Source organism: Euprymna scolopes, chromosome 31 (assembly GCF_053919585.1).
Source record: "Euprymna scolopes isolate OS-2025 chromosome 31, ASM5391958v1, whole genome shotgun sequence".
NCBI classification, from domain to species: Eukaryota; Metazoa; Mollusca; class Cephalopoda; order Sepiida; family Sepiolidae; genus Euprymna; species Euprymna scolopes.
In genome coordinates, this window is record NC_136512.1 from 29,492,841 (window position 1) to 29,517,840 (window position 25,000).

General features: G+C 34.1%; 1 protein-coding gene and 1 pseudogene across 3 annotated transcripts in view; one reads left to right on the top strand and one right to left on the bottom strand.

The window, feature by feature from the left end:
* LOC145255668 (RNA-binding protein Musashi homolog 2-like) overlaps nucleotides 1–25,000 on the top strand; it is a 709,158-nt gene that overhangs the window by 79,382 nt on the left and 604,776 nt on the right. The window lies entirely within an intron of this gene.
* LOC145255946 (U2 spliceosomal RNA) lies at nucleotides 23,215–23,383 on the bottom strand (annotated as a pseudogene).

Here is a 25,000-nt window from a genome sequence, read left to right on the forward strand (position 1 = left end):
CACTGCCACAAAGGAACAAAAGAATTTTGTTTTTTTAATAGGAAAGAAACAAAAATAAAAAATTCGACTCTGATTTTTATTTCTGTTATAACAAAACGTGTTTATTACATTACTTTCTAAACGGTGCCTGCTTCTTGTGTTTATTACTGTTTATTTCGTCTGCCATGAGATTAACATTACAAAATTAAACTAGTTGTTATATTAGAATCAAAGTGCTCATTGAATAAGAAAAAAAAAATTTTTAAGTTCATTAATCAAATGACCTTTTTCAAAACGAATATTTAAATTAGTAAACCTTGCGCCCGATACCACATATTCATTTGCAGATAGCAGGACCTGTGGAAATTCCACAAGGGACTCGTTCATATGTAATATATTGATGTTGGCATTCTGTGGATGTTCAGCGTAATTGGAGCCGCCTTGATATTATTGTAGCTCTTTTGTTAAAACTACAAAAAGTATTTATCTAAGCTAGCAGGGACGCTCGGCATAGCCCGGTCGTAAATACGCTTAAATATGTTTTAATTCTTGTTATATATTATTATAGTCAAATTTTTATCGAATCTTATTTATTATAAAGTCGTGGTTTCAAAAATAAAAAATATGTCCGTATGATTTGGTTGCATCAACTTGAATAGAAACCAAAACTGAAGAAATATATATATATATATATATATAGTGAATGAATGACAAAAGTTTATATTCCAAAGTTCATGATGTTGACCATCTTATAATTTATTCCTTTCAGTTGACATTTAGAATTCTTCACAGTATCTGTTTCGTAGCGCAAAATCAATCACTTAATTATTATATCAACTAGTGTTTCTATTTTACTCTTTACTCATCAGAAGAAATAGCAACAGTCAATCCATCAAAAGGAAATAAAGTGCGTTTTGGCATGATTAAAATCTGAAAATTGGAAGGAAGAGAATCTGTAAATACCTTATGTTTCCATTACGCCATTTTGAATATTGCTCTGTAATTACATTCAGCTTCTTAAATAAAGATGTGTAAAATATCTTTCTACAGATATATATATATATATATATATATATATATATATATATATATATATATGAACTCGAGTTCATTCAGCTATAATTATTTATTACAGGAAATGAAAGGTCATAACAATTAAACGACAGTCAGTCGGAATAAAAAAAAAAAATTAGCGTTATCATATATATATATAAAAGATGGCGCGTCTATTGTGTAGCGTTGAAATAGGACGTTTTGAATTTACCGTTATTGCGAGAAATGGACCCAACTTGCATTCATTCAATTTGTAAAAAACTGAAGTCTTTAAAAACGAGCGTTTTTCTCCAAGAACTAATAATAATAATAATAATATAAAATAATATAATAAAAAAAGAACAACCTTTTATCGTCTGATTATGTTTAGCAGTTCAAGAGACGAATAATAATAAAATAAAAATAATAAAAAACATTTTTTTCTCTTAAAATGTTTGGGTGTGACTAACCAACTTTATCTTTCTTTTTTTTTTTTTTTAGTTTGTAATGGGTTAGGGTGGTGTGTGGGGGGGCGGGGGTTCTAATGTAATGAAAACATGGCAGTAGACCTTGGAAATTATGACATAATGGATTTGAAAAGAAACTCTGAATTCTCAACAAAGGGGAAAAAATCGATATTCTTCCTCAACCAAGAAGGAAATATAATAAAAACGAACATTAAAAAAGAAAAAGAATCTGTTTTGATTTCCCGGAGATAATATTTACATTTTTATTATAATGAAACATTGGTGTTGTCTGTAAGCAAACCTGCGTCATATTCTTGAAAGCATTTTTTTTTTTTTTAAATCTGAATTATCATCCCTTAGTGTATCTAGATGCACTATAGAGATAGATATATAGATAGATAGATGGCGGTTACTTTTTAACTGTCTTTACTCTTCAACCCCACTGCCATAAAGGAACAAAAAAAAAAAAAATTTTAAATAGGAAAAAAATAAAAATTCGACTCTGATTTTTATTTCTGTTTGCCATGAGATTAATATTGCAAAATTAAACTAGTTGTTATATTAGAATCAAAAATAAAGACAAAAGCTGTGACTTCGACTTTTAGAAATCCAAAAGTTACGACTTCAACTATAACTGCTTGGTCTTCTGTAGCAAATTGTATGTTTTATTACTACACTTCCTTTTGTTTCTTAGTTAATGAAGAAATTCTTCGAGACTGAGGTAATTATTTTTGTCTTAATCCAAAGTGCCCGTATTGGGAACTAGATTATTCTCCACATTAAATAGCGGCCTGGTGTCTAACTCTGCTCTTGTGAAAACAGTATTGATTAGGGACCCTATTTTCTAGGCTATGGATTCCATTTAGTCTCAAGAGACAATGAACAACACCCCTGTAAGAGTGCCGGCATACGAAATTGTGAGGCAAGCGTTGTACAATTACCAACTTCTCTTGAATTAGTACTGCTTAGGCTCAGTAACAATAAGAGGCCCTAGACTGACTGAAAACAATGCCGAGATAAGCGGAGAGCACATACAGCATCTGGAATTCCCAAATTATCACCCATTTTAGTACTGACGAGGCTCAGCGTTGCTTAACTTTGGTGATCTGACTGGAACTGGTATATCAATGTGATTATGCTGTGTATTTTATTTTATAGTCTTCTAAAATTCAGACTGTTTGCTGATTCCTTGAGTATTTAAAAAAGAAAAACAGATTTCAACTCCTAACATTCCTAGGACTCCGCCTCCTTTCAAAACCTCTGACCACGAATCCAATTTTCCCCCCTATATTTAGGCTGTTTTATTTCACCTGCATGAAAGTTAGTTAAGCAATCCTGTGAGTGAGATTACCGTTCCGATTATGCATAGCTATCCATAAAAGAAAAGAGCCCTCTCGGTAGCTGATAATCTCTCTTTACCATCCTATAAAAGGAACTTTGTCTGAGTTTGTTCCCTATGGACTCGGAAACAGCTGGGCCTGACAATGTTCTTGGATAGGTTTTGTATCGGAATGTTTTCGATAAGTATTAATTATCAAAATAAAACGCTGAAAGTAAAAACAGACGATTTTGACCGAAGTTAACACCTTACACAGCCTAACATCACGAGAGCATTTGAGAACTTTTATTGTCATACAAGTTGAAAAGCCTGACATATAAAATCAGCAGTAGGTTCTTTGATATAACAGATGCACGTTTGAAATGTTTGTTTAGAGCACAATTGAAGCATGATACTCGACTTTTGCATTTTAAACTTTAATTCAAGCCATTATATATAAAAATAGTTTGATATAAAATCAACAGTAGGTTCTCTACAGTGCAATTTACATTTCTATTAGTGACCTTTTATTGTAGAAACAAGTCTCCTTGCATCCTCTACTGCTCAAGTGAGAATAGATTTAGTCTTTGGAGCCGCTCTTTATAAGTAATTTCTGCGATGCCTCTCACCATATTTGTTGCCAACCAATGAAATATATATATTCATCATTCTTTTTATTTAATTTGAATTTGGAGCCGGGTTTTTTTTTTTTTTACAAAATATTCAACTGCCTTTTTAATGTTATAGCGACTGTAGCATTGTACGTTATTTGAATATCTGTTCCTGATAGCGTTACACAAAATAAAGGAAGGCAGGTTCAAGTATATCCAAATTAACAATATATATATATATATATATATATATATATATATATATATATATATATATATACTAGCTGTACATACCCGAGACCAAATATCCCAAGTTGTTGTTACAATTTTCCTGAAAGTTGACAATTTTTTTGGGAAACATAAAACATAGCCGTCTTTATCTATGAAATTCAAACAGGAAAATAAAATCTCATAGCTTAAAGGGAAATAACTCATAGGTTAAATGAAAACTTCCTTTTTTAAATGTGGCTGGTTATACTAATAGTTAAAAAAAAAAAAATAAGTTGAATGTGAATTAAACTAAAAATAAATTAAATAAATCAACTCTATATAATACTAGCCTGGGTGCCCAGCATTGCCCGGGTGTTTGTAGGTATGTGTTGAAAAAAAAATGTGGTAGTAGGCAGGTAGGCAGACTCGGACCCATACTGCAAAGGAGGAAATGAATGTGAAAAAAAAAAGTAACGCCTTTGCCGTTTTGTCCATCACAAAACAGGAAGTGATGAAAGTTTAAATTAAGGCTAGTCAATCGAACAGATGGGATGACTTTTGAAAATATTGGCAAAAAAAAGCGACCTCTCCCTGTAGAAAAGTGCCCAGTTGAGGGTGAAGGAATTAATGTTTTTAGCCAATTTTTCGATATTTGTTGTCCGAAAGGTTAAGCTTCACAACGATACCAATCTCGTGAAAATCCATAGCCTCTATCAAACTTTAGGCAAACATACATACATACATACATTGAAACAGACAGGTGAGATTTATATTATAGATTTCTAAATCGAATACTTAAAACAACTTTATTACTAATTTCCATTAAAAAAAACTAGAGCTGATTATTAAAACAATAATTTTAATGTAATATGCAAATGAGATAACCTCTTGAATGTTGATTCCTTTTGAATAAATAGTATATATATAGAAATCATGCAGGAATAAAAGTATACAAGAGTCCATTTTCAGTATTAAAATCTATTTGTGGAACAGTGTACCTTTTGCTTCAGTTGAAGTTCTCAGGAATCAAGGGGCTCATGACCTGGTACTAACACTTGAACTCTATATGAGATACATAGATATTTGGACGTTCTATTAAAATTCTTTATCTCTCAAACACTGAGTTAGTAAAGAAATTGAAAACATAATTTTCCTCTCCTCAATTAATCATTTTCATACGTATATCCTTAATTTTGGTCTCTTGGTCTTACTGGATTCCAGGACAAGAATTTATCTAGTCTGGTGGAGTATCTAGCTCCATGCAGTTACTTGAACTAGCATTAGCTGGAGAAGGTGCACCATTCCTCATAAAAGCTAATGTGGGTTGGCCATAGTGATGAGATCTTATTTGGGCTGCGAATACAAAATGTGATTTTGAATATTTGGTCAGGGTTTAATTCTTGGGAAAAGTATCCTCATGCCAGGTTGTTTTGGCAAACTCCTGTATGGAGAGACCTTAGATACTCGAGGATAGTGTTTATATATATATATATATATATATAAATCATGCAGGAATAAAAATGACTGGTGTGCCATCAGCTAGAATCGAAACCAAAGCATTTAGCTCTCCAGCTGTATTTGCTACCGTTTGATCTGACACATGCATATCAAAACTTCAAATTAATGCAGTTAAACAGGGTGTAAACGATAAATTAGCAGTAATTTCAATCTACAATTTACGTATTTTCAAGTGGCATTATCAATCTAAAAATGTTAGTTGCTGTTTAGAGTCTGATGTTCCAAATTAGCTACTTAAAAATACTAAAAAAAAATCAGTGCCAGTATAGAATTTAACCATAGAATAGTTATTGCCAGTCATAAGACATCTGGCATTATCAGAGACGTTGGCTATGCTCCTGGGACTGTTTATCACGTTGTAGCGAACTTAAGGGAAGGGAAAGTCCTCCAAAAGAAGGCTCACGGTCCGAGAAATGAGGAAATCTGCACCAGAAGGTTTCTCAGTGGCTTTAGACGGTCTATTGCAAATTCATTACAGTCGATGGCTGAACAGAATGTAACCAAAATGGCCATTTCTAATGTATTATGGAAAGATCTTGGGATGAAGTCATATTGTAGACGACGTAATGTTCTTACAGCGAAATCTAAGACTATTCGTAAAGGGAGATGCCTCTTGCTACTCAATCATCTGAAACATTACAGTGGTACTGTACGCATTTTTTTGTGGAGGAGAAAAAGGTCGTCATAGACGAAGTCTCCAACCGCTGAAACTCGAAAGTTATTGCCAATGACTCTTCTGGTGTTCCTACTGTCATGCAGAGTCAACACCCTGTCTCTGTCATAGTCTTTGGAGTTGTTGTCAACGATGGAAAAGTCATGCTCCCTCACTTCATTGAAGTGAACCTAAGAATCAATATGGTGGAATATCTGAAAATTCTAGAGGAAGTTTTCTTCCCTTAGATTAAGAACTATGATCCCAAGAAAGTGATGTTCATCCAGGACTCTGCACAAAATTGTGACAGACAAACAGACTTCATTGTAGAAATGTGTGACAGTGACAGACGGAAAGAAAATCTAAATATCTAAAACGTGAATCTTGTGAACTCAAACAAAATGTGTTTTAAATTAAATTTAACAATGTTTAGAAAATAAGTTGCGTGACAGACCAACAACAGTGTTTTTTAACTATGAGCATAGCACACCGACAGATGGAGAACATTTTACTGTATATTTTTATAATAGTGCTCAATGATAAATAGAGCTATATATGAGAAAAGTTTTTTTTATACAACTAGTTGACGGCTATATATAAAGACATGATGATTAAATCTTTTAAAGAAATCATATTTCAAAGTTGACTGTGACAGACCAACGATAATGTTCTCATTTTCAAATGTAAACATGACAGAGCGGTAGACCGACCGCGAAACAAACACTGTCTTTTACATAAATTCTATTTGAAACTTGCATGTGACGTTTGTTGCATAAGTCCTGGATGAACATCACAGGGGTCAAAAACTGTGCAGACCTTCTTAAAAAAAAAAAAAAAAAAAATAGTTGCCGTTTTTTGTGTCATCAAATATCTGGCTCTCTAGCTCACCGGATTTTAACCCCTACGAGTATTGGTTACGGGGCAATGTTGAAAGTCTCTAATGCTTGCCCACAAAAGTGTGGCCTCCCTGAAGACCTGAGCATTCAGCGATATCAAGAAAGAATCGGCTGTCAATGCCTGTCATGCTTTGGAGGCTTGCATTCAGCAAATTGTCGATACAAAAGGTGGACGTATAGAATAAAACGTTTGTATGTGTTTGTATTTAATAAAACTGTTAAATACACAAAAATTTTACTGTCCTTTTATCAAGAATTAGTGTTTGGGATCTCAAGCTGAAAATTTATCATTTACATTCTGTAAATTAATACTTGCGCATAAATAGAGGATACACATTAAGTTGACTTAAGCCTGCCAAGTTCCAATTTGCAGTTCTTTTCTGTGGCTAAAAGCCAAATCAAACTGGTTTCACAGGTCCAAATACCCGATATATCAGGTTTCAAGTCTGTAGACAAAGGATTGACAGAGTAGTTTTCTTTTTTGTTTGCATTATTAAAATGTGCCTATATTGAAATCAATCTATATAGATTATAAATATTTATGTGCTCTCTTCCTATTGGGTTGAATTAACTTAAATTTAGCCTAAACAGCCATTAGGATGGACAAAATTAGATAACTTCAGCAAGTATTCGTTGGCATTGGATTTGAAGGCGACCATGCTGTAGTCTGCAGGGAAGCATTCCGTGATAATGTGTTCAACGGGGAGGAAGGAAGATTTTAGAAAGAAACCCTATTCATGGAAATACACGGAAAGCTATTTGCCGTTGTGGTAAGAGGACAAATTTTGTTGTAAATACTTTACAAGGAGTGACCAGCGATTAGAGCTCAGTCGAGCACCTTCCAAGAAAATGAAGAGGTGCTCCTCTCACTAGATTGCAATGTCAATTTCGTACTATGTCAGAGCAAAAAACAAAAAGACCGTTCTAAAATGTACCGCCAGATGGTGCAACAGTACTGCTTCTATCTATTATTTTATATAAGGAACTGTTTGTGTTCGTTCCCTATGGACTCCTAAATGGCTGGGCCGATTTTTATTAAATTTCACACAAAGGTACTGTATGTGCTTGGTAGTGTTCTTAAATAGGTTTTGTATCAGAATGCCTTCAGATAAAAATCTGATAAAAGAAAGAACAGGCGATTTTTACTAACGTTAACACCTTATACAGCCTAACATCACAAGTGCATTTCAAAAGTTATATTACCACACAAGTGGAAAGGCCTGTCATATAAAAATCAACAGTAGGTTCTTTGATATGACAGGGGCATGTTCGAAATGGATTTTTTTCTGTTAAAAGCACAATTGCACCATGATACGTGACCTTTTTATTTTAAACTTTTAATTCAGACCATTATCACGGCACAAACAGTAAGGCCAAGCATATAAAATCAACAGTAGGTTCTTTGATATGACAAGGCGCGTTCAAAATAAATTTCTGTTTAGAGCACAATTAAACCATGATACTTGACTTTTGCATTTTAAACTTCAATTCAAGTTATTGTATAGAAACATAATTTTATAAAATCAACAGTAGGTTCTCTACAGTGCAATGTAGTTTCTCTTTAGTTCAACGTAGATTAAAGTGTGTATTGTGAACTAAGCCACTGTGTGGTGGTGTGTGAAGCTTCCTCCATGTGCACTGCGATGGGTCCCCCACTAGAGTAGGCAATCAATCAGTTTGATTGAAAAATGGGTGATTTCACTGATTTCGATGAAAAAATATATTGATCATTATTCAATCCTGTGCAATGTCGGGTCACCCTGCTAGTAAACAGTGTGATGTTATATAGAAATAAAACTTAGCAAGTGATGGTTGAGGACGTTTTCCTATCTTACTTTTTTTAGTTATTTCTATATCTTTACTTATATAATTTTTGAATGTGAGATAGGCATATTTTACAAGAGTCACTCCAGAATAGTGGGTTAATAAACGTACAGTGATAAAAATTGGGTAGAAATTAACTATTTAAATGGACGGCTCAACAAGAATTTGTTTTGGACTTGAAACGACCATGTTGTAGTTAGCTTCAAAACAGGCCAGCGGAACAGTGTTTCACAAACGGGCAGTTCTAGGAAAGAAACTTTGTTCATGGAGTTTGCGTTTAGATTTAGACAGATAGAAAGTGAGGGGGGTGTTGTGAGTGGTTTTAGCTAGACGAGTGCACCTTATATATATAGAGAGAGAGATAGATATGTATGTATGTCTGGGGCGATTTCCATTACAAAATACAGAATAAATGCCATTGTAGAACGCATTGCGGATTAATGGACTTTTTTTTTTTTTTTTAGTACGGTCATAATTGAAGAATAGATAATAGGTAAACAAAAATAGTATATTAAAAAGTAAAAAAAAAAAAAAAAAAGAATCGCATATTAATAAGAGCAATAACTAAAAAACGGCATATTAATAAAAAACAAAAAAACTCAGCAAATTGAAGAATACATACAAACACAGCATATTAGAAAAAGAATAGGGCATATTACAAAATGGCACATTTCAAAAACAAAATTTAACCCCCCCCCCAAAAAAAAAGCTACATATTAAAAAGGCGGGAAATGAGGACAGAAATGAAGCTGACGGCTCCTGGTCAACGCCGGGTATCTAATACAACATGTTATATACGCGTGTTATTTTCTCAACGTGACATGTCTGTCTTCTAAACGGACGTATTTATTATAATGATCTTGTTTGGAAGTAAACATTTTAACAATCTATGTAAACATTGTTAACAATCCATGCAAATGATCACGTTAACTGAGGTTTGCTAATATCTACACCCTCCGTCTAAAATTACAGAAAAATAATTCTGTTTCGCCTGTGTTCGCAATATTATTCATAAATCATAACGTTTCAATCGGCGAAGTTTAAAAGAAAAAAAAAAAGAAAATGTTTCGAGTTGGAGCGTTTATAAAAAGAAAACATATCAATCAGTATAGAACAAAGAAAATGTCTCGTTATGGAAATCGAGTAAAAGTTTTCTTTCTAAATCCATTTCAGACGACGAGGATTGTCTGACTTGCTATTTGCTTTAATTTTATCCTTAAACACTTGTCTGGTGCTATCAGATCAGGTTGCCTGTAGATAACGGCTTCCTGATTTAAAGATCCTGGATATGACCTAAAACTATATCCGATGGTGAGGCCCCACCTTGCGGACCTTGGGGAGTGTGGAGCCACCCTTTAATTGCCATTGCTCCCAGGTCCACTCTGATCCAGAGTAGTAGTACCTGTTAGTTATGAGTTAAATAGAATCCGACTTAAAAAAAAAAATTTCTCCATGTATTTCAGATTTGGGAAACATTAGCAAAAAAATACTAGACAAAACCCTACCTAAATTAAAAAACAAATTTTACCATAACCTGTGGAAATCATCGGAAGAGGTAATTGAATATATATATATATATATATATATATATATATATATATATATATAGCTTTTGGTGAGGAGATTCCACTTAGCTTATCACCTACATCTGTTTATCAATCTCCAGTTGTATATGTACGTATATCTATAAATGTGTGTGTGTGTGTGTGCATCCTGTGTATGTATGGGTACATGAAGGAGCATATGCGGTAGTGTGCGGGTGTATATGCATGTATGTTCACATATGCGAGTGTGTTCGTGGGTGGCGTGGGTGTCCAATTAAAAGTTTTATGAAAAACTTGGTTTTGGATAGAGGCCACGCAAGTTGCTGACCAATCCAAATAAAAAATGTTGGAAGAGTTGTATTCAAATAGATCTTAACCTTATTGCCTATACCCGTGCCCCTCCTGCTGCTAACCCTGCCCGTCCTACACTCATGTTTCCATCATTCACACTAAGGAAGATCGAAGGATCGATCGAAAATTATGTGCTTTTGAAGGAAACTTTTTTTTTTTTTTTTTTTTTTTTTTCAAGATACTTTTTGTATTCCTACACGTCAACACATAGGAAATATATATACAAAAGATACAAACATTTATATATTTTTCATATTGATTTTTTTATTCGTACATATTTACACACACACACACACACACACACACACACACACACACACACACATATATATATTTACTATAATAATTAAATACCTACAGACACTAGCGTTTCATCCTTTCGGGGATTATCAGTGCAGCGTGTTATGATTAATGTCAGTCGAGAGATTCGAACCCTGGCATTAGAAGTCATGTTTGGCTATTAGCAAGGACCCGAACCACTCGCTACCGACAACCGCGAGAGATATAGTTGAAATTAAACATTTATTCTTTTTAAATGCTTTTTAACGTCAGTCAGTAATCTAGTCATTATATGACTATCTACGTATATTTCCACACACACACGTGTGTGTAAATGTTTCTTCAACTATATTTCACCTTTTATTTATACCAATCCTTTAATTTATGAAGCGCGATGTAATTACAGAGCATATTGCACTATGAATCACGTGCTGTCAAAAATTGTGCATGTCAACATACAAGAATAAATGGTCAGATGGTTAACATCTTGAAATTTGGAATATATATATATAAAAGGAACTCTGTGTTTGAAATCGGCTGGGCCGATTTTTATGAAATTTCACACAGGTACTTAATGTGTTTGGCAGTGTTCTTAGATAGGTTTTGTATCGAAATATCTTCAATTAAAATCGATAATCAAAATATAAAAGGAGAAACGAACTATTTTAACACCTTACACAGCCTAACATCACAAGTGCATTTGAGAAGTTCTATTACCACACAAGTAGAAAGACTCGACATAGAATCAACAGTAGGTTCTTTGATATGATAGAGGCGCGTTCGAAATGAATGTTTCTGTTTAGAGCACAACTGAAGCATGATACTTGACCTTTTACATTTTGAACTTTAATTCAAGCTATTATATATAAAAATAATTTTATAAAAATCCAAAGTAGGTTCTCTACAGTGTAGACGACAATGTATTGTGGACTAAGTCATATGAGCTTTCTCTCAGTACACTCATGGGTCCCCAACTAGGGTAGGCAATCAATCGATTTGGTTAAAAAATGGGCGATTTTACCGATTTTAAGGAGAATAAAACTATGGGAGTGTGAAATATTCGTTGATCATCATTCAATCGAGGGGTGTACGAATACAATGAATTCATCTGAGCACACTCCATTAAAGTATTTGTAAAACAGACACAGAGATGCCACATTGTGGCGATGGGACAGAGGTTGGAGTTTGGTTGATAGTGTGGGGCCTATTGGATTGGGCCGCAATGATGATCCTCTTCAGTTCGGCCCATGTCATTCAGCAGTTCTGGTCTCAGCCTCCGTGCTTCTTTTCCATGTCTGCCTCGGGCGACCAATTTTACGCGGGTTCCATTCAAGGGTTTGCCTGATGTTGAATGTAGGCGTCCGCAAGGTGTAGCCAATCGAGTTCCATTTTCGTTTTTTGATTTCTATCTCATTGGGGTTTGGTTGGCTTTGTCCTACAGTTGTTCATTGGAGATAGTCTCTGGCCATCAGTGATGTTTAGGATGTTTGAGACATCTGTTGGTGAATGTCTGGAGTTTGTGGGTGTTGGTTTTTGGTCACTCTCTACGTTTCTGAGCCATAAAGTAGAACTGACTTCACATTGGTGTGGAAAATTTGGATCTTATTCTGGAGTGAGAGGGCTGTTGTTCTCCAGATTGGTCTTAAGATGCTGAAGGCGTATCTGGCTTTGCTTATCCGGCACTTGATGTCCTCATCTGTTCCTCCATCCCTGCTTGTCCTGAATATGACCTTAAACTATATCCGATGGTGAGGCCCTAGCTTGCAGGCTTTGGGGAGTGTGGAACAATGCTTTAATTGTCATTGCTCCCAGGTCCACTCCAACCCGGAGTGGTAGTATCTGTTAGGGTCCCAACTATGGGTTGAATAGAAACCGACTTGAAAAAAAAAAACATTCTATTAAAAATTGTTCTTCAAAATAGTTGGATTCGGTATTAAATAACCTGAAAAGGGTTGATATGCCGTAAAACAAGCAACCAATCCATTCCTGCTGACAACCCTGCCCAAGTACACAAACTTGTTAACCTCTCCGATGTTCTCTTGTTGTAGTTGCACTATCCTCAATGTATTTATTTCAGCTCATGTAGCCTGTGAATGCTAAGCAGAGGCGTTTGAAGTCTTCAGACTAGATTCAAAGTGTAGTATCTGTTTTGTACAAAGGTGGTATAATATTGTAGAATCTTCATTTCTAGCGGATAACCATCGAATGGAAATTTATGACAAACTGCAAGGACTCCCATAACTAGATATATTCTGGGGATGTAACGTTACGTGGTGTTAGACTTTACTTTAGTCTATCTACTATATATATAAAAGTGAACGTGTCTGTGTGTGTGTACATTTTCCAATGCAATAACGCTGTCAATTTTCAGTCTACAGACTCGAAATTTGATATACAGGGCACTGAGATTTTGGAAAATCTTTGTAATCCGTTTTCTGCCAGAAATTCGGCTGTTAAGGGGTCAAAGTTCAACGATTTGACCTTTGAGAACTCTACCAAACTCCTCCCACAATTTTGGGCCTAAACACTTGAAATTTTAGATATAGGTTCCTTGGGTATAGATCTAACTTAATAACTTAATTTGAGCCCAAAACAAATGTTAAAGGGGCCATAATAGGAGTCAAAATTTAAAAAAAATTGACCGCCTGTTTTTTTTTTTTTTTTTTTTTTTTTCTCAACATACACCTCCAGGACCCGGGCAACGCCGGGCTGCTGAAATGCTAGTAATTCATAAAAGTAAAATTGGCATTTATTACCGTTACCCTCCCATTACTCAACACCAGCTTAGAAAGTCTCTCGCTTCTGCTTCACTTCAACTAATATGCGTTTTTCTCTTCCGACCACACTCTGGCCACCAGCCGAACCATTCTCACTTTCACTTTACACGTCCTTCTCCTTCAGCACCGACTTTATGAAAGTTGGCTTTCAGGTATACAGATGACATAAACCCCTGACCAGTGCGGGTTATCAGCACATCTAGGAACGATAATTTGTCATGATCTTTTTCCATCATGAACTGTATAGGTGGCCCGGATAGATGGATTGCGCATTCTTTGAAGTTTTGCCGACAATTCCTTCATTTATGTTATGCAAACTGTGGTGAATGTCCTTTGATGTCTAGATTTCTTGGAACTGGTGTCATGCTCTCTGAATAGTTGCTTTAGTGGAGAGTTTCTCTTAACTGTCCATCTCCTCTTGATATGCATTGCTGTTACTGCGTATTCAGATGCGAATAGTGTTCCCAATAATCCCAATAATAATTGTAAGATAAAATTTGTGATAGGTGCAAATTCCTGGGAGCAAACTCCTATGGCAAATGTAAAAAATTGATTACACACACACACACACACACACACACACACACACACACACGTGTTTGTGTGGTCTGGCAAGGTCACAGAGGAGACAACTGAAGCTGGCCTGCAAGAACACTATCCACAAATGTAGGCAAATCTGGGCATATTTTATTGGTTTGAAAATATAGGTTCTTTTTAACCAATTGTCATAAAATTTTAAGCATAGAATAGTTATATAATCTTCAAAAAGCCTGCAAATTTTCATGTAGTTTCGTCTCATAAAACTGAAGCTATGAGCATTTCAATATTCAATTTGGTTACCAATATATATATATATATATATATATATATATATAAGGGATGGGACGATTCCAATAATGTTTCGACTGCGTATTAAACTCCTGATTCTGATACAATTACCAATTCCGATTCCTTATAAATCTCTGAATATTTAACTACAAAGTTATTTTTCACTGTAAAAACACGTTAAATGTACAGATATTTTCTCAAACATGTAGATACTTATGAAGGATGATCTATCGATTTTAGTTTTACTAATAGGTTAAAATCAAGATATTCATTATTTTAGTGTTACTATCAGCAGTAGAATATTTTTCTTTATAGAAAATCAAATAAAAATTTAAAAAAAGCCAATTAAAAGAAGCTTTTTTGGCATCGGAAAATAGGCACACATTTTTCCAATACTGATTCCGATTCCACAAAAAGTTCCAATTTTTTTCGATTTCCGATTTCCATTAATCGTCCCAACACTAATATAGATAGATATTGATAGATATAACACTAATAGATAGATATTGATAGATATAACACTAATATAGATAGATATTGATAGATATAACACTAATATTGATAGATATTGATAGATATAACACTAATATTGATAGATAATGATAGATATAACACTAATATTGATAGATATTGATAGATATAACACTAATATAGATAGATATTGATAGATATGACACTAATATAGATAGATATTGATAGATATGACACTAATATAGATAGATATTGATAGATATGACACTAATATAGATAGATATTGATAGATATGACACTAATATAGATAGATATTGATAGATATGACACTAATATAGATAGATATTGATAGATATGACACTAATATTGATAGATATTGATAGATATAACACTAATATTGATAGATATTGATAGATATAACACTAATATTGATAGATATAACACTAATATTGATAGATATAACACTAATATTGATAGATATAACACTAATATTGATAGATATAACACTAATATTGATAGATATAACACTAATATTGATAGATATAACACTAATATTGATAGATATTGATAGATATAACACTAATATTGATAGATATTGATAGATATAACACTAATATTGATAGATATTGATAGATATAACACTAATATTGATAGATATTGATAGATATAACACTAATATTGATAGATATAACACTAATATTGATAGATATTGATAGATATAACACCTTTTTTGGCAATTTTACAAGTTCTAAATCTCAGCAACTATTAAGCAGAATTTAACAAATGAAGGCTCGTTGGAAAGCTAATGACCTGAATTGTGTAGTGAGCTATGTTACATTTGCACTTAAGGTCGCACATTAAGAGGATCATCCATCATCCAGAGCCTATTTTTGGCACTTTTTTACAGCCATAAAATGTTTCCATAGTCATTTGTTTTCCTAGTTTGGGATATGAATTACAAAATATGACATTTCTCGAAAACCTCTTGCCTTGATGTAGGGGAGATTAAAACTTGTTGCCATGGTTTCAAATGATCTGAAATAACAGCACGGCAAGACTTGATTCCAAATATTTATCATATCTCCCCGTCTTTGGTTTTCATACATAAAGTAAATTTCAGTGTATAAGGATTATTTGATACTGGAGATATTCATAATTGTACCCTACCCCCCCCCCCAAAAAGGGGGGGGTGTAACATATGAGAAATATTTGAAATAAAGTCTTCCCTTGCTGTTATTTCAGATCATTTGAAACCATAGCAAGTTTTAGTCTCCCCTCCATCAAGACCAGAAGTTTTAGGGAAATATATAGTCTTGTAACCTTGAAGACTATAAAAATTTTTTTTTTTTTTTTTTTTTTTTTTTTTTTTTTTAGTCCTTCGTTGAAAAATTTTGTCAATAAGTCATTTAATCTCATGCAATCACTGAATCAACTTGTTTTCTTTAACTCACCGTAGTTCTAAGTTTCCAGGGGTCGTCAACTGTTTACCATAAAATACTGCTTTGGGGATTTAAAAACTATATAAAATCATGGTTCCACAGCAGTGTTGATCAACATCACCTCTCTTAAAGAAAAAAACAAAAAAAAATGTTTCGGATATTGGACCTAGTTTTTTGCTCCAAATTAGTGTAACCTATTCATGTTATCAAAAAAAAACAAAAAAACAGGAAAGTATTTTTATTTACAAATCTGCTAGATTTCTATGGTTCTGTAGAATAATCAAAAGAACTGTAGTAGTCAATAACACACAACAACAATAAGAATAATAATAATAATAATAATAATAGCAGCAACACTTACCAAGGGTCCAGCTTATGCACAAGACAGACACCAGATTGAGCTGGACTGAGGGCTTGTATTTATGTACAAGCATATCCAATCAGGTGATTCAGCCAATCATAATCCAAAGAATAGACTGGCCCATGTGTGCACAATGGAATCTCCCATTGTGCCATAAATAGTTCTCCTCTTTCATGAGAGGTAACTTTAGTCTTTGCCAAGTTATCCACAACTTGAACGCTGACCGAAAGTCCACTACACAATCCAATAGGTTCGGATGAATCCATCATACTACTGATCACTCCCTACTATTATTAGTGCTTTATTTATATATTTCTATTCTTATTGACTTATTAAAGACATAAACATAAAAATTAAAATACATAAAATACATATCAATACATAAAATACATATCAATACATAAAATACATAAATACATATCAATACATAAAATACATAAATACATATCAATACATAAAATACATAAATACATATCAATACATAAAATACATAAATACATATCAATACATAAAATACATAAATACATATCAATACATAAATACATATCAATACATAAATACATATCAATACATAAAATACATAAATACATATCAATACATAAAATACATAAATACATATCAATACATAAAATACATAAAATACATATCAATACATAAAATACATAAAATACATATCAATACATAAAATACATACTGCAAGAGTTTCAAAATCCCCAGCGTCATCATCTCCCCTCACAGATATACATGAGTGGAGACCACTTGTGAATTTCATACTCCCATGGACCTTACTCCTTTGGAGGAAGCCGGTTAAACTCGCATAGTGTTAGTGCTGTTTCTATTCCAAGAGTGGAGGATATTAATGTTCTTTATTTCATTACTGAGTCCGGAGCCATATATTCATGTTTGACACACTGGTTCCCATCATATCATCGAAGTTAAGCAATGATGAACCTAGCCAGTACAAGATGGGTGATAATTTGGGACTCTCAGGTGCTGTATGTACTCTCCGCATTGTTTCCAGTCGTCCTGGACTTTTCCTTGCCACTGTGCTCAGGCAATGCTGATTCGGGGAAAGGTGTGGTTGAGAAATGCGTAATACTTGCCAAACAATTATACACGAAGCTGCCCCTACTCTGGGTATCCTTTGTCTTTCGAGACTCGACGGAGGTTTTTAAGAGTCCGCAGCGTGCTTTGTCATACAAGGGTCGCTCCAAAAGTAAAGCCTCCTATTTTTTTCTTCAACTTTTAAAGTTGAAGAGCTATGAAGACAGAAAGACAGAAAGTGGTACCATTTAAAACGAGCGACCTTTTCTGCAAAGCTTCCTGTTTTTTTAACTAAAAAAAAGTTGAAGAGCTACGAAGACGAGAGTATTACCATTAGAACTGGCGACCTTTTTATCCAAAATTTATTTTTTGATACTCATCACCATTCTCAATGCACTTTCGCCAGGAATTCAATGACACATCTCTGCTTCTGACGCAAGTCCATGATAGGTGTTGCTTCTTTAAAGTCTCACACCATCAATATCTGCAACAGAGATGAAACTTTGAGTTCATGACTGCATCAGCTCAGTCATCATAACAATGTAATTTGCAATCCATTGTGGTGGAATAAAAAAAATAGTATTTTATAAAAAAAATCAAGTGTTTGCTCTAGAAATGGGCCCTTTGATTTTTGGAGAACTTAGTAAACACAGCCATTTTTAATTTCAGAAGAGTTTCCGATGGGTAGTTATTCTATACAATTCCTGGAGATGAAGAATTCTCGGTGGGCAGCTGTTCTGTACAGGTTATGGATTTTATAATTTTGCAGCCAAAGAGCAAAAAAATCTTCGTGTTGACATGAAAAAATTATATGCTGGAATACTAAAAATATGCGAGGTTGAAAGATTCGTTAATCATCATTCAATCCTGGGCAATGTTGGGTATTCCTGCTAGTTATGCAATATAGTTGAGAAACACTCGTCTATCTGAAAACAATAATTTCTTCCACTCTTTATCCACGCCTAAACCTAAACGTAGATTCCATGAACAAAGCTTCTTTCTTAGAACTGTACACCTGTGGAACTGTCTTCCGTTTTCCTGCTTTCCAGCTGACTACAATATGGTCGTATTCAAGTCCAATGAAAACAAGTTCTTTATGAGCAGTTCCTCTTGTGTTAACAAATTTACCGAATTTCCATTACTAATGATTACTATATTGTCCCATTGACTACTGTACACTCTTTAACCCTTATCCTCGAGTGGCCTCTGGATCTTAATAATTGGTGACTCGTTTGTTTAAAAAAAAAAAAAGGTTTAATTTTTATAGAGCAATTCTGGTTTCTGATTGGCTAATAGCAGAACGTGAATTAATGATTCGTCAGTTCCTATCAACAACGTTTGTAAATAAACTCTCCCAACTTAGAATGAGCTTACCCACCATTATATATGGTGGGGATGAGTCTCCTTGCTGCATCGGTTCCTTGGAGACTTGGATAAAAAAGTAGCAGTCAAGAATTCGTTTTTGATGATCAGCACGACAGGTGCGGGGTCAGGAATTGGCCCAGTACCTGTCGGAGGGAGGTACACCATTTGGGTATAATCCAGGAGGTTCACCTTCCCAGGCTTTGCCACCCAGCTTTCGGGTTGAGTAAGTTCATTGCTTACTCGTCCCGACCAAGTAATGTTGGAGATGCTCAGGCAATTTTTGCTAGGCAATAGTGCCCCTCCTTTAGGGGAGTTTGACACTCCACTTTGTCGACCTTGTGTCATATATATATATATATATATATATACTAGCATTTCAGCCTGGCGTTGCCGGAGTATTTGGAGGTGTATGTTGAGCAAAAAAAAAAAAAGTGGTAAATTTTTTAAACTTTGACCCCTTAACATTTATTGTTTTGGGCTCAAATCAAGTTATTAAGTTAGATCCATGTCCAAGTAACCTATATCTAAAAGTTCAAGCGTTTAGACCAAAAACTGTCGAAAGAGTTTGGAAGAGTTCTCAAAAGTCAAATCGTTGAACTTTGATGCCTTAATCGCCAAATTTCTGGCCGAAATCCAGTCACATCGATTTTCCCAAATCTCAGTACCCTGTATACCAAATTTCGAGTCTGTAGACTTAAAATTGCGTATGGAAATGTACACACACACACACACACACACACACACACACACACACACTTTTACTTATATATACACAAGCAGTTCAGCCTGGCTTTGCTCGGGTCCTATGTAATGTTCATAACTTTAAGTGCATATGTATATATATATATTAAGAACTTTGACTCATGTCCAGGTAACCTACATCTAAAATTTCAAATGTTTAGACCAAAATTGGCAGAGGAGTTTGGTATAGTCTGCAAAGGTCAACTCTTTAAACTTTGACCTCTTGGCAGCCAATTTTTCGACCAAAAACTGATTAAAAAAAAAAAAGAAAAAAAAAGCTTTCTGCATGTCTGAAGACCCTTTCTGTAAGATTTCAAATGTTTAGACCCAAGATTGGCTGAATAGTTTTCTAGAGACCGCAGAGGTCAAAATTGCTTTTAACTTTGACCCCAATTTTGACCCCTTAACATTTATTTTTTTTTGGGGGGGGGGGGCTCAAAGCAAAATAAAAATTTTGATCCAAGTGACCTACATTTAAAATTTCAAGTGTTTAGACACAAAACTGGCGGAGGAGTTTGATAGTTTTCAAAGATCAAATCGTTGAACTTTGACCCCTTAACAACCAAATTTCTGGCCGAAAACCGATTAGATTTTCCCAAATCTCAATAGCTCTTATGTCAAATCTCGAGTCTGTAGACTGAAAATTGACAGAGTAGTTTGATAGGGAAATGTACACACACACACACACACACACACAGACAATTTCACTTATATATATATATATGTGTGTGTGTCTCATATGCAATAGTTTTTGATCATACGTAATCTTTTTCTAGATGTTATCTTTTTTCTAGATTATGTTCTACCTGGATTTCAACTCTCCACCCTTTCCCCGTTGGGAATATCAACTATGGATCGGTGGTTTCAACTCGAAATGAACATTACTAATGCCTAACTGTCGCAGACACGTGGTTCTACACGTGATTAGCGGGTTACGTACAAGTGCTGGTAATTCACCTCCATCTGCGTGATAGTAGCGCGATAGCGGAAAAAAATACGAAAAACAGACAACATATTTGACAGGAGGAAGCGGGGGAGCGAGAGCGGATAAATCATCTTGAAATAGAAGTCGATCGGGTGTGACCCGTTGGGTCAGTACTCTGTAGGGTGTGTGGTAAATAACATCTTTATCATTTTTTTTTTTTTTTTTTACATGAAATTGTATAATGTGCAGAATGATTGATGCCACTTTTTTTTTTTTTTTTGAATTTTATTTTAACGAATAAAACCGTTTTGCAGCAGATTGCGATGCTAATATGATGCATTAAAGTAGTTAACGAAAGTATGTTTGCTACAAAAAATATAAAAAGGTAGTCGTTTATGTCACTCCATGCGTATGTGTATATACGGTGTGTGCCACAAGTCGTGAACACGTTTGGACATAAAATATCTCAAATTATTAAGGATATAAAAAGCATGCTAATATATATATATATATATATATATATATATATATATATACACACACACACACACAGTAGCGTCCAAAACTAAGGGACAAAATTTTAAAACCTAATATTTGTTAGAAATAACAAATGTGAAAAGCTAAAATTTTGACAACTGGTAGTCGTTATCATCCATAATAACATACTAAAATTTGAATCATTTGCAAAGGCTCATTTAGTAAATATTGATTGCACATGTATTTTTTTAATTTTTTATTTATTTATTTATTTATTTATTTTTTTTTTTGCTGTTTACATTGTTTTTCTCAATTTTGTCCCTTTGGACGTTCCTATTTTGCAAAATAAATAAATGTTATAATTCTTTTTCTATCCTTTACGAATGATTAAAATTGTGGTATCTTATTATGGATGATAACGACTACCAGTTGTCAAAATTTCAGCTTTTCAGTTATTTCTAACAAATATAAGGTTTTAAAATTTTGTCCCTTAGTTTTTGGACGCTACTATATATATATATATATATATATATATATATATTAGCATGCTTTTTATATCCTTAATAATTTGAGATATTTTATGTCCAAATGTGTTCACGATTAACAAATATAAGGTTTTAAAATTTTGTCCCTTAGTTTTGGACGGTACTCTCTCTCTCTCTCTCTTTCATATATATATATATATATATATATGAGATAGATGTTTTTTGCGATAGGTTTTGAATGAATTCAATTATTTACGAAAGTGCATTTTAACCTAAATGCGAGTTGGAAATAATTTTCCCTTTAACCAATTTGGTACCCCCACATGGGGAGCGGTATATTTTAAAATATATATATATATAATCATTAATATTAAAGAACTTGATAAATTTAACTTCAAAACCATGTCACTTTTATTTAACATATAGTTCTGTGTGCGTGACTTTTTACTTGGGTAACCACTTATCAAGGCCTGCAGGCCATTCGAGGATAAGGGTTAATGAATGTAAGGTGGAAATGTAGTAATTGTTAATGGTTGTACATTGGGTAGAATTTGATTATTTATGGGGAAGGTTAAACAAGAATTTGTTTACATTGAATTTGAAGGCTACTATGTTGTACTCAACCGGGAAGCAGACTAGCGGAACAGTGTTCCACAGGCGGGCAGTTCTGGGAAAGAAGCTTTGTTCATGGGATCTGCGTTTAGATTTAGGCACGGTTAGAAAGTGGGGGAAATCGTATGCAGTTGTTGTAGCTAGTTGAGTGTTATTTCTTTTTTTTTTGTGAAAGTTTGGCAAGAGGAAACCATAGATTGAGCACTTGACATGAAAATAACGATAAACCAGGATCGGGCTCGCAACGTCTCTTCTGTGGGAAAGATAAATATATCACGACTCATCACTAATTATATATTATTAGTGAGGAGTCGTGATATATTTTCGTAAACGTTAAAATACACATGTGTGATTGATCTATGCATTTTAATTTTGTTTGTAGTTTAAAACCAATCCATATTTACCATTTTATCTTTACTAGCATTAATGGGAAATTAAGTTTTAAACAAACCAAATAAAAAAACAATTACAGAAATCGTTTTTGGCATAGGAAAATAGGCACAATTTTCTCCGATTTCGATACCTTAAATTCAGTTTTTGTCGATTCCCGATTCCGATTCTGATTAATCATACCAATACTGATAATTCCAATATTTTTCTCTGTTCCAATGCAATTATCAATTCCAATTTGTTTTTAAACTCTGAATGTTTAGTTATAAAGTGTTTTTTTTTTGTTGTTTTTTTTCTTTTTATTTTTTTTTTGTTTTTTAAAGGGGAGGTCGTTAAAATATCCGTGTTATACATGCGTATATTTTCGGACAATGCAAAAAAAAAAAAAAAAAAAAAAACGCTTATGGAGGAAGGGTATATCTATAGATTTTAGTTTTACTGGTAGTTTAAAATCTATAAATATTTCTTTTATCCTTAGTAATCAATGTTGAAAACTGGTTCCTTGGATGCAAAAATATGTAAAACTGACTCTTGGTCAATGGAAATGTCAGAAAGTATTTCCTGGCCTGCGGAAACGCCTTGAATGCTTAAAAAATAACTGGAATCCTTCAAAAACAACTTGAATGATCTTGAGACTGACTGGTTGTAAAGTGGAAGATCGTTTTACATTAAATTAATACAGAAAAGTGATCCCCCATTTTATATCACAAAGTTACAAACATAAGTACGGCATGTAGTAAGCACAGATACTACACATTGATCTTGGCCAAAAGGCCAAGAAAAGGGTATTTATTTGCTCCCCCACCGAGCAAATTAGGCACATGGTCGATTTTTAATGTGAGGAGTGAAGGGGAAATGGGGACCAACTCCCCGGGGAGTAGGGGAGCTGGATAGTGACAATTGGTATGAAGGGTTGCCCTTACATTGCCCAAGGTCTTATATGTGGGGTTGCTCCCACATATGGTCTTTGCTTGCAGTACCTGCTGGAACAGATACTACACTTTGATATTGGTCAAAAGTCCAAGAAAAGCTAAGAACAGCATCAACAGACCTTTGATCTTAACCAAAAAGGCCAAGCACAAAAGTGTTACGGACAGACCGACCGACTTATTGAGTCTTTTTAATAAAATATTTGCATCTTTTCGTGGTTTCAAAAATATGTCTGTTGGTTCAAAATTTTAAATTTTGATGTTTCTTTAGCTCTAGCCAATTAATAACTAGCGGCTGTGCCGCGTCGGCACACACAACGCAGTCAAACATACTTTTTTTTTTTTTTTTTTTTTTTTCTCTGAGATCGCTCCAGGTAAGGAATGAAGCCAATTGATGTAAGGAGCTAAAAAAATAGTATGTGGAGATCAAAAACTTGACAACAATGAGTATTAAATGGAATAGATTCTGACTCAGAAAACTGCAATTCTTTCCCTTTTGTCAGGAAACATTGCTCCTGGAATGTGAGGACTAAAGGACAAAATAAGGGGAGCGAGAGTTTCTGATGAGCATACTACACGTATAACCCCCCTCAACGTAAATACCCCCAACTAACAGTAAAATTCCACCCCTTCATTGTAGATATCCCCAGATTATAAAACTTTCTATTCTAAAAACTCTGTCCCAACATTGTAATGAAACCATTTCAGTGAAACGATTCATTTATTTAGATTTTTACATTACTGATAACCGAGAGTACTCGATTCATTTTACCTTACTATTTCGCCATCGGTATTAAGTGAAAATGCAGATATTTGGTAAGTCGAGAGTTTAGTAGAAGCAAAACTCTGAACATATAACACCTGCGCTTCAGCATGTCACGTGGCCTAGCGTGCACGTGTGGAGACATTAGTTGGTGTGAAGACTGGGTCGCTTTTATTCGCTCCTAAGAATCGTACACTCTAATCAGATTCATATGTTCGAAAAGCAGGCTGATAAGCAAACATTCGCACATTGTTCTCGACAAAGAAAGGGGGGGGGGATAGTGTACGTGTATATATATATATATATATATATATATATATATATATATATATATATTATATTACTCCTATAAATTCATTTTTCTTTTGTGTGTGTGATGATATTCATATTAAAACTCCTCTTTTCTATTTATGTATTTATTTGTTTCCCCAAAAGCAAAATGTGACACAAGGTCGTTTTTAATGTGGGGTAAAACCAGCTCCCCTAAAACAAGGGTAAAAAGGGGGAACTCTGGCAGTATCCAAAAAAAAAAAAAGAAAAATAGTAATTGTGTCAGTATGAAGGGTTTCCCCTACATTGACCAAGAACCAATTAACTTATGTGCAGCATCTGCAGAACAGACACTACACTTTGATCCCGGCCCGACGGCCAAGAACAACAGGAAAAAGGCAACCCTCTTTTCTATTTATTTAAAAAGAAAATACAATTTTCT